Source organism: Charadrius vociferus, unplaced genomic scaffold, assembly GCF_000708025.1.
Source record: "Charadrius vociferus isolate BGI_N301 unplaced genomic scaffold, ASM70802v2 scaffold477, whole genome shotgun sequence".
Lineage (NCBI taxonomy): Eukaryota > Metazoa > Chordata > Aves > Charadriiformes > Charadriidae > Charadrius > Charadrius vociferus.
The window spans coordinates 4912310-4929913 of NW_009649449.1; the positions used below are offsets into that span (position 1 = coordinate 4912310).

General features: G+C 41.4%; 1 protein-coding gene across 1 annotated transcript in view; it reads left to right on the plus strand.

The window, feature by feature from the left end:
* PRDM16 (PR domain containing 16) overlaps positions 1-17604 on the plus strand; it is a 214421-nt gene that overhangs the window by 1325 nt on the left and 195492 nt on the right. The gene's annotated exons all lie outside the window — the stretch shown is intronic.

The window sequence follows — 17604 nt, forward strand, 5'->3', positions numbered from 1 at the left end:
TTTCCCCATTGGCCACAGACTGATGTGAAGCTGTGGTTTAAAAACTATTGGAGTACAGAGGTGGGAAGCAACTAAGGGGAAAACGGTCAGACGTACCAAGTGGGCAACCACCAGTGCAATCACAGAAGCCCCCTTTTCTTAGGAAACGAGGTCAAAAGGGCCAAACTTAAGCATTAACGTTTGAAATTGTGTCTGATTATATTTACACTCTGGATTGTGAAGTCTGATAAATCAGTGAACAGTTAGATTCTGTATGTCCAGATGTTTTTGTTTACTTTTTTAATGTGTCGAAAGTGCAGGAAAAAGGAAGAAACATTCGCTATAAAACCAAAACTCAGTCATGTTTTGTCATTCTGCAGTAGGAGTTGTCTAAAGGGCTAAAATCAGAGTTTGGTTGAATGAGTTGAGAGTTTCCTTTTCTCTCTCTCCTGATGCAGGGAAAGAAGGGAAATTCAGTTGAGAGATTTGATTCCCTTTTTGCCCCTGATGTCATTCCTCAGAAATTCATCTTTGTGTTAGCTGCTTTTCTTGTGAATATCATTACAGAATATTTGATGAGTATTACTGTATTAGCTTCAAAACATTTTTTTTTTTGAACAAAAAAAAAAAATAAAATCCCCATTAATATAATGGAAATCGTTGTCTGCTTCGGGCAGGCTGTAGGTATGAGGCAGCTTGAGGTTACCTAATGTAATGGTCACATTAAGGTCCCTCTGAAACAAAGCACAGTTTTCCTCTAGGAATATGCAATATTGATTATTTGTAGGCTGCAGTGTGGAAATGGCTCCTACAGAAAGGTGAATTCTCTTTTTTTGAACCTAGTATTTTACAGGTGGCATTTGGTTTTGGCTGTTTAGTTATGTTTTTTTATTTTTAAAGACAATGATTTTTTTGGAACAAAGTGCTATCTCCTTGGCTGCTACAAGTCAGATCAAATTTCATTAGTCATTTGAGTAATGTAAATCTTTTTTTCTATGACCTTGGCAAAACTTTGCCCTTGTGTTTTATATTTCTGATAAAAGTTTGTGTTTACATTAGTGTTTTTAAGCCACGTTCCCTGTATTCATTCTGCACTGAATGCCAGGCCTGATATACACCGTATCTATTAACTGCAGTCTACGTTGACTTTGTGATACTATTTATTTTTTTAATGTAATTGGACAAACTTTCTTTCTCTGTGGCGCTTCTCACATTTCAGCGGTGCTCTTTTGTTCTCTGATTTGGCAGGTTTGTTTCATACCTGAAAGGAAGGACTATTTGTCCTCCATCAGATGTCCTCAAACACTGTCTTAGACCCACCCTGACGCTATCTCCTTTGACCTTGCTTCCACTTGCAGATACCTCTTGAAGTTTTCCACTTCCCAGTATGTTTAAAGAAAGTTTGGAAATCTGGTTTAAGTCTCTCCATACGTTCATCATTGCGCTTGGGAACAACACACACAAATACCTTCATGTGCTAAACAGGAATTCATATAATAAATACTCTCTGCCTGTGGGTGGTTTCTGAGCGGGTTCCTTTGAGTGTAGGATTGGAAAAACGTTGAAGAGATGTCCTAGGCAGCTTTGCGTGATGTCACTTGTGCTAGAAAATTGTAACTTGGAATACTTTTCCAGCCTCCGTTAATAAAAATGAGTAGGCAGACCATTGGCAGCAAGAGAAAAAAGAAAATGGGAGGTTTTTGTCACCCCATAACTTGTTGACCAGACTTTAGCCTCTGTATGTTGTTTCTTACGAGAGTGATGAATGTAACGAACCTGGGGTTTGTAGCATACCGTGAAAAGTGTTCCTTATGCAGTTTGACATTATTTTTTGATTTCCCTGTTTGTTGTATTTTTGCATTGCGGTGACTTGAAAGTTGAATGCTGTTGTAAGACTTCTTACACATAACTCCTTATTGCTGGCTAATTGAGATATTACTATTATACTTGAATTGCCTATTCTATTAGTTTTCCTAGTATTTTTACTTCAGGAAAGAGATCTGTTCTTCACACCCAACCTTCTTCTCTCTTTTTATTTCTCAGTTCGTTTCATATAGTTTATACTCTTGATAATAAAGCCACTTGTGTGGACAGCCCACCCCTTATCCCCCCAAATCCTGGAAACCTGGTCTTTTTTGTTTTTTAATATAATTTTAATAGCGTTTCTGCCTTTTGCACAAAAAGTTCTTGCCCTTCATGACAGGAAATTTGTTGTCAGGCTTTGACTAAACTAAGAGTGCAGCTAGAAGCGGTAATATCTAGGAATGCTTTACATCACGTTCTGAAGTGGGCCTTCATTAGCAGCATCTCAGTTTGGCGAGAAACTGGTGCTTATGTTGTTGTATAGGGCACATCTTTGTGCTTCAAAACGCCTGTCTGGCTTCTGACCACGGTCTGTATGCAAATTTCTTAATATGTTTGGACTTATGCCCATCTGTAATGGGCCGCAGTCTGGTGTAGATAGCGTAAAGGGTGAGACAGCGCTGGACTCTTCGTGTGTAGGTGCGTAGGAAGGCATGTTTTTATTGCTGTTCTGTGGGGTTTTTTAGTTAAAGCTTAATCATGCTAATTCAGCATATTAAAATACAATACAAATTTTAAAATGCTTCAGTTTGTACTTCACAATTAAGATCTGTTTCTTCTGATTTCTGTAATTAAAAAAAAACATTTTGGGGGGGCTGAAAAATGTGCTATTAAGGGCTTTGATTTGAAAATGGCTCTCTTTCTTCTATCCAGGGCATTAATATGGCAGAAAGGGCTTTCTCTTTTCAAACTTCAATAAGACCAGATTCGTGAAAATTAAAATGAAGCAAAACAGTTAACTGTATTTCTTCAAAGTCCTCAAGAAACACGGGCTCCCGTTTGGAGGTCGGGGCCAGCTCTTTTTTCATCTGAACTGTTTGATCCGGACCCGGCTCTGCTGTAACACATCTAGCTCCAGGAGGTAAAAGAAGAATGCCATTTGCTGAAACTTTCGGCTTTCCTCATTATTTCCCCTAATAGCCTAAAACGTCATAGGGGACACAGAATGCCGTGTCTTACTTGCCATATCCTGGAAAAAAGATATGCAATTTTTTTATTATAGAAGTTTTTCCTTGTATTCAGACAGGAGGGGCTGGGTTAGGACTGGGTGAATACATGTCCCACTTTAACTGCAGCAAGTCTTTACTATTTTGTTGCTTTATGTGTTTTTCCTCCAACATTTGCTTTGTGGAATATGTGTTTTAAAATATTCTTTAAATTAAACCACACCTATTATTCAAGGGCTTTTTTTAACATGGGATGGCAGTGAGTGATTCACGCTCATTTCATAAAAATAAATGAGATGTGTCGGTCTTCCGGCCCCCACCCCCTCATAGAGATGATTCAGTAATTGCTTGTATAGGATGATGTGCCGTGTGTTTTCCCTCTGTGCCTCATTCCCGGACACAACTGTGCTGAACGTGTTTACCTTTTTTTCTTAAAAGACACCACCCAAACTAAAAGCCTTGTGATTATTTAGTGTGACGCGATTGCATTTCTGCTCTGCTCTCCTGATCCTATTACTTCCTTGCCTGCTGACACAGAACATACCATTCAGAGTACCCCAAATAAATCACAGCATGTTTTCACTTTATTGCCTCTGGGACTGGAAAAAAAAAAAAAAATCGCGTAATGATTTTGATCACTTTGTTGAGTAAATAATGATATTTACCATAGCACTGTTTATTTTGCTAATTGTGAGCAGAATGGGAATCACATCTGGGAGGGGAATTTAGCAACTGAATTCTAGGGAATTCGGAAGCAATCAGATATGCTTTTAGCTCAGTTTGCTTCACAGGGTAAATATCATTAATAAAATGGATTTATTAATTCTTTTGTTTTTTTATATTTTAAGAGTGATTATTTGCTGAAACACAAGAGCCTTCTCTTACACTAAAATGTAAGAGGCAGGGTTCTTCTTTACATCTGCAAAATAAGTGCTTTCATTTAATACTTTAAGGTGAAGATAGAAGCTATCCCATGAAAGACAATTAACTGTGGAAAAAATAAGAGCTGGCAGCTAAGGATGCAGCAAGCGTTCTTGGCCTCGCGTCTGTGCCAGTGGAAGACTGCTGTTTTTTGAGCGTGCTTTAGAGTGTCGGTGATTCACAGCAGTTCAACCTCCCTCTTCCCGCTAAATAGAATATTTAAATTTTGGTCTGGGGGTCTTTTTGTTTATTGTGTTTGTTTGTTTTTTAGAAATACTTGTAAGTGCTAAGGCAAATGTACTTCACCCAATTGCTGAGAGGAGAATTATATTGTATTTCCTTGAGTCTTAAAAATATTAAAATGGGAAGGAGACTCTAAACATTCTTTTAACTGATGGTTTTGTCATGTTTCCCAGATAAAAGAACATGCAGCCCAAATTCCCTCATTTCACTTTAAAAGCTGATACCGTTTGTTAAAGAAGCATGTTCTTGTCTGTCCTGTTCCTTAACAAAAGATGCTAAGAGAAGTATGAGTCCTTTAAATGAGCAAAGAAATCCCCAAGCCTGTTTGCGCTCATCTCCTGCTAACGTTCTTTCAGCTTTTAGACTGAAAGGATGTGATGACATTTCCTTGTAGTTTTTCTTCGTGTGTCTTCTGATTCATTCATTTTCTCTGGCCTCTGCCTTTCCCTTTGGCTTGCGAATAATGTTACTATGACAGCCTCTATCGCTCAGGGAAAAAGAACTTATGAAATGCTGTTTTCAAAACCGCATCTAATGCTCTTGCAGGGAATGAGCGGGCTGGGAAATTGCGGAGGAATGGTGTGCAGGGCCTTTCCCTAGGTGGAGCGTGTTACCTACGCAGAAAGCATTTCCCATGCATGGTTACTTCACAGTTTCTCAAAGTTTTTTTGGCTGGAATGATTCTGAAAAAGAAAGAATCTACGGGTTCATAAGTTAAACAGAGCAGAAGAGCTCTCAGGGACTTCCCAGGTGTGCCCTGAGCCACCACACATGCTAACTGCCATCCGTAGTTAGAATGTATACATACATGAATTATAAAACTGCAGAGAAACTTTCGCTTTAGACTGAAACCTGGCACTTGAGTGAAAAAAATTAATCTCATAGTTCAGAATTTACTGAACATTATTGGCCCAAAATCACACAGTATTTAGAATATTCAGAGTTGCTTAACTTTGTCCCTGCTAGATAACGTCCTCTTTCCAGAGAACAACTGTGGTGAGAACATCAGCACTGTAATTTTCTGCACAGTGTATGGCCTTCGTTCTGGCGTTCGGAGACCGTCGTGAGGAAGGGGAAGAGTCAGCTTCCAGGTCCTGCCAGCTGTTAGGCTGTTTCGTATGCCTGGTATTAAACACATGCCCGTAGGCACATGCTACTGGCTTCTGATTCAGCAAAAGAAGCAACAAAGAAAAAGCGGGGTGGGTGCGAGGGAACTGCTTATTGTATCAAAGGCAAAATGCCATTCTCTACAACCAAATCTAGGGGGTGGGGTGTGATTTATTGATTTCAACCCTGGATAAAAGTGAAAAATGCACCTTATGACATCCAAGTGAAATGACTGAAATTTGTACCATTTTTTGATGTTTCACCAAATGCTTCAATGTCAGGGTTAAAAGAGTACGTCTTTTTTAGGCCTAAGAATGCCAAGATATCTTGCTCTATCTTAGGCACTTCACTAAAACATGGGTATATAAGGAATTAAGAAAAAAAAGAAGAGACAGGGGAAGGGAATGACTAAGAATACCTCCTGATATTTCTCCTTTATTTCCATAAGGGGTAATAACTCATGAGCAATCCGGCAGAGGGCACTTTCTTTAAATAGAACATTCTGATTCACAAGCAGAAAAAGGAAATAAATATTTTCTTTTCGTCTTTGAGAGACATCCATGAATACCAGCTTCTGAAACGGTATTTTATCATCCACACTTGAAAAAAAAAAAAAAAAAGAAAAAGAAAAAAAAGGAGGAAAAGAAAATCCCACGAAAAGCTCGGTGGTGACCACAGGTTTGAAAAATAGCTCTTTTCGTTGTCAAAAGCCTTGCAGAATACAGGGCACTACTTCTTCCTCTGGAATGTTAACCTACATAGAAACGCAACCTTTATTTTGTCCGTTCCCAGAGAAGCCTGGCTGATGGAGCGCTGGAACACAGTAGGCTTTTGTAAAGGAAAGGATCAATAAGTTAGAGTTAAACCATAAATATACATGGGACTTTAAAGGAGGCATCACTCTGTGGACTCTTTCAGTTGCAATTTCAGAAGGTGGAAGCAGTGCAGAATAACTTGCTTTGCAGCTCTTAGGCTACATCTACATGGTAACCAGGGATGTGTTTGCTGCTTGAGATGACGGTCCTTGTGCTGCATGCTAGTAGGTAACGAACGTGTGATAGCACGGCGTGGCGGAGTCCCACACAAGCTAGCAACGCGGGAACATGCCCAAATCCTCCAGGGAACTTGGGAACTGGCTGCCGAGCTCTGGGCTGCTGCACCTTTCCTGCCTACAGGCAGGCTGCCCGCACCTCCTTCCACTGCCCCGTGCTGGGTCAGGGACCCTCACCGGTTCCATGTTTTAGGTGTTCACCAGTTATTTTCTGGGGTCCTTGTTCTGTGTGGCCTATCCCTATCCCCCGAGTCCCAGTAACCTTGTGCTAACACATCAGAGAAAGTCATTACTCAACTTAACTCGAGGCTTAAATACTTAGCGCTGTGTTTAGACTCCAAAGGTTTGTGACATTAGCAAACCTTTCAGTGAACCTCATTTGAATTCCTGGTTAATCATGAAGTCCGAAGGTTTTAAATTAAATTTCTTTACCTCAATCTGTACGATACAAGAAGTAACAACAGTGAATTTTCCAGAGTAAAATGTTATGTTAATTACTTTTAGAGAAAGGGGAAATCACATTCTCTGCATAATTTGGCAGCGTCCTCCTCTTCCCATAGCAAATATGGAGCAGCACCGCAGATTTGGAGAACTGCTAAATGTAGCAACTCTTACTTTGTGGGATTTAGCACTTCACACATTTTGGCACTTTGATTGCTTTTTATTTGGCTCTGGAAATGCAAGGGAGTTATGTTGTTGTACATAGAGGTGAAAATGGAAAGTTGGGTCTACCACTCTTTCTGAAGTGGTGGGACATAGGTGGATCTTTGTTCTTGTGTTGTTAACTTATAATTTAATTATTCACCCTTTCCTCTTTTTGTGTATTTCATCACAGCAAAGTACTGGGACCTGTACAAAATAAGACAGTCCTTCTACTGAAAGTGTACAACTTTGAAAAACACGGGCTGTTTATCCAAGGGAGGTGTGAAGCTCAGTTTGAGTCACATTTAGAAACATTAATGGAAGAAGCACGTCTGCAGGAGGAGGTCCAGTGGTCAGACGAGGTGGCGAATGGGCCGGTGGGAGTGGAAGGAGCGTTTCCGTGCACAGGGGTGTCTTTGGAAATGTCATTACTAATCGTGCGCTTTGGTTCTCAAGTTGTGACTAAGGCCAGCTGCTTGGCGAAGCGTCCTTGCAAAACAGCCACCTTGACTCATTTGTGCATCTCCCTTCATTTCCCGGTTCTCTCTGTCCTCTCTGAAAGCAAACAGATAACAAGATCGTCTGAGGCAGAGGCCCAAGTGGAAGCTGGTTAGCGTAATCGGGTTCCAGACGGGTAACAGTATGCTGTGACCATTTATGTGTTTGCATTGATCAGAGACATGCACATTCAAGTGGGATGTGTAAATAAAGGAGAGGCATCTCTCTCACAGGGAAAGTCAGTCTGTGTACACATCAGGAAGCACAGACTAGCGGGCGGTTCGTCAGAACTTGCCATCACTTACTCTCTTTGCCCCAGAAATGCACAAAATGTGCTTGAAAAAATAAAAGTGCTTTTCACTGAGGAGTATTCTCACCCAGATGTCCTGCTCCTGCACGCTCTGTAGTGGGGCTCCTTTGGGCTGCTCTTGGCAACATGTGGCTGGTGGAGTAGGTCTCCGCTGTGTCCTGGGAGCAGTGTAATGACTGGTAAATGCTGCAGCAGCTCAGAAGCCCCGGTCCTTAAGAATCACCTTTGTGTTTCGTGTATTTCATAACCGTTCTGGTACAGAAAGTGCAGCGTTCAGCCCACTCGTGCCTGCGTTTGTACTGAGGCAGTTTGTTCAGCACACAGAAATGGGTATTTTCTTCCTTTTGATCTGATTAGCGAGCAGTATGTTTCTTCACTTTCAGCTAATGCCCGGGCAAGTCATTGCTTTAATTGTACATCTTATTGTGTCATCCCTGTTCAATCATGGTCAAAAATACCTACATTTCACCCTTGTCCCCCACCTCCCTTTTCCCATTTAGATCTCGCTGAAGTCCATTCTACCTTATCAGCGCAGTAATTTCATGAGCAGAGCTAGGATTTCTGCCGTTTAGGCCCCGGCCATTGTCTGTCGCAGCTGCAGTCAAGATAAACCCTCACCCAGAACAAAGTTGGAATGACCTTTTACAAGCAGAATCTGCCTTGTTTCCCTCCAGACTAATTTATCAGCCTTCATTTCAGCCTAGTCTCTCAGCAGAGGCCTGAAAGAACATTACAGAGAGCATGAATGAACAGGGGGATTAAGATGCTTGGCTAGTCCCTCTTTTTCATCAGACACCTTCTGGATTTACTGAGATGTAAGCTGTAAATGACCGTAAGTGGTGAACTGCCTTAAACTTGGAGTAAGGGAAAGGGAAGGGGCGGGGGGGAAATCGCCAAAGCCAAATGTTTGGAAAAGAAGAGTGATGTGGGGAACTGGGTAAACCTCCTGTCCTGAAGTCAGAAAGCGGTGGGTCTGAGCAGTGAGCGAGTTGCCGCCGGCTGGGCTGCGCGTTGGTCGGCCAGGCTGCCCCGGGAGCCACGGGGGGGACGGGCTGGGCAGAAAACCGCCTCGCGGGGCGACGGGCTCCGGTTATTTCAGAACTGTTGACGAGGGGTTCTTGCAAATTTAAATCCAACTTATTGGTTTGAAGCGGATTTTAAAAACTGGTTTACCAATGTATATGCTAAAAGTATTTTTGTGCAGCAAAAAAAATTATTTGGAGCATGATTTTAATGGTGCGAGAGCTGAAATTTTTTTAAAGTGAACTTGACGAGTGTCAAAGAGCCCAGTATGAAATAAAAGATCCACAGCCATAGTCCAAAGCACTTGCAGCGAGGAGGGGAATAAATATTTGTCTCTTGAAGGAGGGGAGAGTTGTCAAGTGTAGTTTGGGTGAGCGTCCTGCCTGTGCAACGTAGGCAGCTGCTGTTAGCTCTGCTGGGACTGGGTAGTTCCACCCCTAATACCGTAAGACATCAGCTATCTTTTTATTGCTTATACCTTTTAGCTTCCTTCATCTTTTATGTAATGTAAGAAAGGGTTGTTTAACAACTTTGAAACATTACTGTTAAATCACAAGCTGCTCACTTGAGGGGGGGGAAATCCTTGTCCGTAAAACTTGAATCATTGCGGTGGATTACTTTAATTGAGTTGACTTGAAAGCTTTTGCAATGGAAGAATTAAATACAGCTCCAGTGACTTAGCCTTTGATACTGGTGGTGGTGGTTATTACTAGGGCTGTGTTGTTGCATGTGTGCCATGAGTCGAGGAAGGCAACCGAAGCGCAAATGTGGGCTGGGAACCCGCCTCACGCCGCGTCCTTCTGACGTACCGTGCAGTGACGCTGATGCGCGCGTGGACTGGGACTGCTGCCTCCAGCCACGCAGCAGAAACGTCGGCATGCAAAAGTGTAATGCCAGCAGATTTTACACCTTTGGTAGATTCTTAGAACTTGCGGTATATGTGAATGTTTCAACTTTTGGTGAAAGAGAAGGAAGAGGCGAGGATGGAGTCGCAGGTGTGGGGGAGTGTGGAAGCAGTAGAGTGAGCAACAGGGCAAACCCAGACTGAAGAACCTGCTTGTGAAATGCCTGTTGCAGTGTCCAGCCATGGCGAACATCTGCCACAAGACGTTTAGGAACTGGATGCTGATAAAAGACAAATGTTTTGAAATTATGTTAAGGTTATGAGGAGTGTAGCCTATTCACTGGGCAAGCCTGGCGTTTCACTGGCGTTTTGGCTATGAGGCTTTCATGTCTTCCTGTGACCGTACATACCAATAAACCCTACTGCAATAATTAATATTTTCCTTTCTGAGCAATAAAAGCCCTTGAAATGCAGTGGCTTGTGATTATAACAGAAACATCTAGATTTTTCTAAACCTTTGGAAGATTTCTGATTTCATTTAGATATTTGGGTGAAAGTTCAAGCTGTGACTTCTTTATGTCTTCTGTGTTGCTGACGCATATTTGTGCCTTCGCAGTCTTGTAGGTAGTAATATGAAGTCGTAGGATATTTAGAGTTGATGCAATCTTTTTTGCGTTCGGCAGTGGTTGCGTTTAACCTCTTATTGAGAGATTAATAGTGCAAAAGTACAACACGGTTATGAAGCTTGCACCTTGTTGTATATTTACTTGCTTTCAAACAAAAGGTGTGTGCATCTCAGCTCTTAAATACTGAGCTATTGTTCTAAGTACTGATTTACAGACACGTCCACTCTCAGAAGTTAAGTATCTTTTGCTATTCATAAGTACTTGTATCATCTCCACAATGAATTTCAGCAGTGTGGAAGGGAGATAAAAAGCCTGCCTTTCTGGAGAGTTGTTGAGGCAAAATGCAGATACTTGCTTTAAACAGGACAGATTATTTTTGGCTCTTGTCCAGTTTCCTGGGAAATGGACAGAAAGAAACTTAATTTCTTATAGACCTCTGCAGCTGTGCTTAGGTTTTAATCAGCATACAAGCTTGATTTAAAAAAGAAAAAAAAAAAGAAGCCAGGAAGTTCATATTCTTGTTGTCTGTGTTCTTTGGAGCAGAAATTGGGTTGAGACGTAAGTTAAGCATCAAGGATGGTGCTGACCGAAATGTCAGTAACCCTTAGTGAATGGGCAGAACCGATTGCAGGTTAACTTCCATTTAGATAAATGTAAGGTCACGTAATGCAGTGTATCCGGGGAAGAATAATCTAAGCTGTGTCTGTGCAATGCTGAACCTCGAACTGGCAGACAGAACGCAGGGAAGAGAGCTGGCCGTCTCTGCTGACAGATCACTGAAATCATTGGCTCCACGTGCAGCGGCAGCCAAAAAAAGTCGACAGTACGCTGGGCTCACCAGGAGGGATGTTGAGAAGAAGACAGCGGACATCGTCACGCTGCCGTATAGACCATGGTGTGCCTCTGTCTCGCAGCTCTGGTGAGAGGAGAGGTGGAGCAGAACTGGAGGAAGAATAGGGGAGGGCAACTAGAATTTCCAAGAGGACTGAGCGACTGTTCTAGGAGGAGGAACTAGAAAATCTGGATTTGCTGAGTTTGGGGAGGAGAAGGTAGATACCGTTGAAGTTTAAAAAATTCTGAAAGCAATGAATAAAGGGAATTTGGAATTGGTATTTAAGAAATAAGCATTTGGTGAAACTAGTAGAAAAAGTGTTTAAATTAAATACAAGCAAGTACTAATTTCTGTAGTGAAAAGTGAATTCCAGAACATGCTACCTGTGGAGACAGGTAGATCAGAAGTTTCAGAGAGGACTGGGATGGTGTGAATCCAGTCCATAAATGGATCTATCAGCAGGAGTAGGCAGGGATATTCTCTCTGATATCTCTTGTACAATGGCTCTGCATACTGGAGGCTGCGAGGCAAACGCAGTGGCACTTGGCCAGGCTCACGGGGGCTCCCTAACCACTGCGTCCAGCTTTCGTTGTCATCACTGGCGTTGTCATAATGTCAGGAATGACCTTGAAGCTGTCCTTTGGGAGCAGGGGGGCATTAAGGGCAAAAAAACCCCCAAACCAAAACCCCACGGAGAAATGACGTGTTTGTGGATGATAACAAATGACATAAAGGCAGGAGTTGTGGGGTCAAGGGGCTAAAACAGGGAACGCACCAAACAGTGCCCCGCGAAGGCTTCTGGGCTGGGTGGACCCTTCTCTGCTCAGGGTATTTCTTGCGGCCTTGTGAAGACGTAGGGCGTCCTTCCCTGCTCTCTGGCTGGGCTGCGCTTCTGTCAGTGTATTTCTGTTGCAAGTCTCATTTGCAACTCTTATGTTTTTGTGGATTTTAGATCTAGGCCAACATTCACACTGTAAATTCTCGTCTTGCCTGCAGTTTATGACAAGATTTTGTAGTAATCTGCTGTAAACTTCAGATTTAGAAATTTGAGCCAAAGTGACTTCTTTTCCTGTCTTTTCCTGTTTTTCAAAGTTGCTTTATTTTGTAAAGGCCGTGTGTGTCTGTGATATGTATCAGTAAATGCATGTGTAAATTTATTGCTTACTATAAACTGTAATTGGCAAGAGTAGGAATAGAGCAAATTCAGAATGAGAATGATAAAATACTGATACTGTATCCTTTAATTTATTACCTGTATTATCCACACTCTACGTTTTCCACTCTGTTCTCTCTCCTTCATGAGTTGTGTTTTCACTAGACTGGCGTTTTCCTACTCTGATGAATTAACTGTCAATTGAAGTTAGTGAGATAAATCAAAACAAATGGACACACTGCTCCATATTGACTTTCTCACTGCCTGATTCTGAAAACCACTTTCTGAGCACTGTGCTGCTATTATGCTCACTTGGTTCTAAGCAAATGTACAAGAAAGAAGGAATTGGGGGAGGTAGGTGTTTAATAGCCATCAATTACTTTTCCGCTATCTTTGTTTTATCTAGGCTCTTGTCAACAACGAGATCTGTGCCATTTACCTAGAAAGAAGACACTTGGCATTGTGTCAGAAAATGAAATGTTAAATGCCTCTCCGGAAGCATACGTTGAAGTTTAGGTCTTTAAAAATGTGGTCTTAATCTACACTAGAAAAGAGGTTTTTGGAATAAGTGCAACAGTTTAAGTAAAAAGGAGGACACTTTTTTGGTCGGGGCAGGCTGTGTGCAGACATGCGCCGTGCCAGAGGAGGGACGAGTCTCCAGCCTGAACCGAGTGAGGGTTATTAACATTTGCTGTGGGAATTTTCTGTATGTAATTACAGCCATTGGATAGGGGACTGCAAGATCTTGAAGTCTTGGCTTTTATCCCAAGACAGCAGAACTGTTTCTAGCCTGGTTTGTTCTATTTGTGCAAGTAGACAAGTGATGATTGGGCACGCAATAACTAGGATCATCTATGTCCCTGATTGGACAAAACAGTATACTTAAAGTAATTGGTAAAATAGATCTGAAATACGGATGTGTTTAAGACTGTTATCTCTTGCAGACATGGTAACACTTTCACAGTAAAGAACACGTTGCGTGGGTACGGGCATTCATTTTAATGTCATCAAAGTTATAACCGTATGATAGAAAAGTGATTGATTGTTTTTAAATAATGAGAGTAGAAAATCCCTCTCCGTGTCTCAAGCAGCGCTACCGCAGGGCTGTGTAGATCAAATACCAGCCATACCTCTGGCTGACCTCAGTTACTCTGCACGGTTTCAGTAATAAGAACAAGCATATGCCTGTCATACAGCAAGTGTTGAAATTCTTTTGTTATTTGTTTACTTGTATCTTAAACAACTGTGCCTTAATACTTGGCTTTGAAATGCATTCGAGATCAACCAGATTATTTTTTCATAGCTATCACCCGATCGTGTGTGTTATGTCTTCCTGAGTAACCAGCACCACATTTAGCAAATAAATTTAACACCTTCTCACCTGGAAGAGATCTTATAAACTTTAATTCAAGAAGTAAAAGGTTAAAAAAATGTATGTGCAGAGGAATGGATGGTGGAAAGGGGTAAAGCCTCTCAGCAGTAGGTTAATTGGAGAGTGGAATACCAGTGTAGATGGGAGCACATAGTTTCCTTGGACAATGTGCTAAAGAACTGGGAGCTGGGAAGGACCAGCTGGGATTGTTAGTGAATTAGCTGAAGTCAGAAACTGCTGAATGGAGCAAAGAAGTAAAGGGGAAATGAAGGTTAGGGTATAATTCAGTCTAAATTAGGTGGGCCATTCACAATGCATAAAAGGGCTCTGAGCTTCCTTTCTTGGGGAAAATGGGTAGGAAAGCTCACTTTTATTTGGATGCGTGTTGAGTGGTTGATTTTAAGAATGTGCATACCTAGAGCCTACTTTTTGGAAGTGCATTATCCCACATGAGTTTGGAGGAAGCATTGAAAATGCCATGAGCCTGAAAGACAACAGATTTAGTAAGAAAGACTTGCAACCGTCATGCTGCAAAAGCACGCCATTTTAATCTCTTATGAACTGAAACAATTTCTCTTCGTTTATTCTTATCTTCACTTGTTTGTTACTAAGGTTGAAAACCCTGTATCTGATCACCTCGCCACTCTGGGTGCTTGAAATCCACTCTGGCTTTGGCCCATCTTTACTTGTTATTTTTGAAGAGATTTATTTGGGCATTTGTGTACTTTTATTAAGTTCCAAGTTTTGTTTCTAAACGGTTATACCATTGAAAGTGATGTAGCACACAGCAAGTGTTCCTGGAGACTGTATTTGTTCTACCTTAAATTATGAAATCATAGGGAAGCCCCTCTCTTGCATGAGTTTAATATACTAATAATTAATTTCAACTGGTACCTCAGTCGAGCAACAGGCATCGAGCATGCAAGGGGATCTGGTAGGTGATTTGGTAAAGCTCTGTAAAATCTCATGAACTTCAGCAAAATTAGGAACAAAGGCAATAAGCGTTTATTTTTTATTGGGAAATGCCAACTCTAAAAGCCTCCATGACGTTTCTTGATAGCAATCTGTAGAGGCTCACTTGTGGCCCCACCACAACCCGACAAGTCCGCGATGAACGGGAGCAGCCAGACTCAGCGTTACCCAGTGCTGTTACTCCGTTCGCAGCCACTCACAACCAGTGTACCCATTTCAGCATCCCTTTCCTCTGCCAAAATCCTGAAGGAAGGAATGGATTTGCAGCGTCCTTGGAGACAACAAATGTTGCCTATTTTATATAAAGTGGATGAAAACAGTTCAAAGCTGAGGGTTTCTCAGAGCAGCCTGCTAGGAGAATCTTCCACTTGTCAGAGCTGACCTGTGCCTCTGTGCACCACAGGTGGGTGATAATCAGGTACACGGTCACTCGGGACACCGCTGGTGGCTTCAGTTAATTCATCTAGTGAACGGTATCTTTGGAGCGGGGGTAAATACAACCAACATGCTAAAAGGTCATGTAGGGCGCACACTTAGTGCAGGATCAGAGAGGTAAATGCAAAGAAGTTTGTGGTTACAGGTGATTTTTCTTTTTCATGTTAAAAAAAATATCTTCCAATGATATTTGTCTGCGGTGCATTGCCATTGCTTTCTAGTTTGATGGGAAGAGTTTTGCTGCGTCCCTTCTGATAAGATTTCTTTGTCGACCTTCAAACTTATTTGCCCTCAGTTTGCTTAGTATCCCCCAGAAGTACCTCACCCATATGATGACAAAAATTGACCATTTTTCACCTTTGCAGATATTGCAGAGCTCCATAGAGGTGGGCGTTACTCTGATCTGTATGTTGGCTGTGAGTGCAAAGCGACGGTAACCTCTGTTGCAGCGCTGTGGTCTCTGTGGCTGTGCAGAGCACACCACAGTCACGGGCCCTTTAGCTCCACAGACAGGTAATGATAAGTTTCTCTTTTGGAAACGTGGGTGACGCTGCGCGCTCTGCGTATTGTGAACCTACAGGCAGAGGCATTGCGCTGGATCATTCGTAAGATGAAGCCTGTCTGACTGTTGGTATTCTGCTTTTATCAGACATCAAATGCTAGATAAGGAATGTATTAGTTGGCTGATTTTATCAGTGTGCCATTCCACAAGTGCGGTGGCTGGAGGTGGAACTTTCTTCCCGTCGTGCCGTACCTGACACAGCCCGGACTCATTTCTGTGTTCTCTCGAAAGGCTTATGTCAAACCCAGTCAATTTAAATGAGATTCAGAACTGGAACAGCAATAAGTGTTCAATCAAAGTATTTGATAAATCACTTAAACAATCTTGCAGATTGCAAATTCTGTAAATGCAAGTTCTGCACTTATTCAAAACTAGTGAATGTGACAAGACTAAGAGACAGCAAAGTCAAAACAGCAGGAAGAAAAACTCAGATTCTTTGATGAGATTAAAATGCCAGCAATTTAAGTGGCAAGCAGGTAGGACTGTGCTGCTCGTGTAGCTTTCGAGGCAATACTTGAGCGTTTACAGGAGAATATACAGATGGGATAAAGAAGAGAAGGCTGATTTGATGATTGCAGCATAATTTTACCTTTACTTTGGGCTATGTGTGTTTTCCTTAATATCTTGAATGGCATAATTTAGATGGTCAGGAAAGTTTTCTCTCTTATTAAATGCAATGACAAGTGACTGTAAAAGTAGGAGAAGGGAAATCTCAACAAACCCCAGATTGCTTTGAACGCTAAACAGTTTTTCTTTGGTTGGTCAGATTGTAGCATGAGCTTCCATGGGGGGAATTTATTCCAATAAGTGTCTCCACATAAAAGATGAAAACAAAGTGTTGAAACAAACTCTTTGACTTGACTTTAAACTGGTTTGTTACCCGCTGCAGCCATGAATATGGCCAACTATGTATTTAATGATTTTTTTAAATACAATTTTGATTATCTCAAAGAAATGCGGAATAAATTAAAGCAAATTTTTTTTTAGTAGCTTCCAGAATGAAACCTTGCATTTTCTTTTTTGACCTTTTTCCTTCTTATTAATGAGTACCCTCATTGTCAGTACCAACACAAAGGCAAGAAGCAAGAGTTTTCATGGTTACCAGAAGGAAGATGAAAGATTGCATCACTTTAGACTGTGTTGATGTTCAGCATTTTAGTCTAAAAAAGAGTTGTTGGTTTTGTGTGTGACTCGTTCAATCTTCTCTTATCATCTTTGTCTTTATGCATAATACTAGGGGTGTTTTTCTTAAGGTCCTGGTGCCAAACTTTTGTTTACAGTGTATTTTGCTTTCTTCCACCATTAGTGTATTTCTGATCCTCAGAAATCAGAAGTTTGATTGCTTTTTGTTAAGATTACAGTAGGAGCCAGTTGACCTGAAATTCGTGCTGGTCTCCTCCCAGGCATTTATCTTCAAGGACATTAGCAAGTGACTAATCTCTTTGTCTCCTTTTCCCCACCTGTTTTACTGCAAAAATGTCTTAATTGGTGCTTAAAACTTGCATTCTGAAAACATATACGTCTATTTTCAGACAGCATGAGGCCTGATTCATGGAAGCTTTTAAGGACTTTGAGACTCTTGAATGAAAACTACTGCACTAATCGCAATGTATTACAAATTACACGGGAGAACATTTTATCCAACTGTGAGGTGGGACAGATTTGCATTATGCTGGACTGACGTACGTGCATACATATATATGTATAGACATACACACATACTTAAACCTCCCAAACAAAAAATGCTGAATGGTTCACAGAGGTCTTTCGCGTCACTTCTGCGATAGGCTCGCGTGACCTCCTGGTCTCTCAGAATGGTTCAGGCGGTTCTCTCTTAGTTAAGCTAGTTTTCTAAAGGCTACCCAAATACAAATGATTTTAATAAATTAGTAAAGATTTTCATTCTAGACCAGTAGTTACTGAAATGCCTTGTTCTATTAAAAAAATAATAATTTGAAAATACGCTAAAATCTACTTCACACGTGAATATAATTGGTAAAAAAAT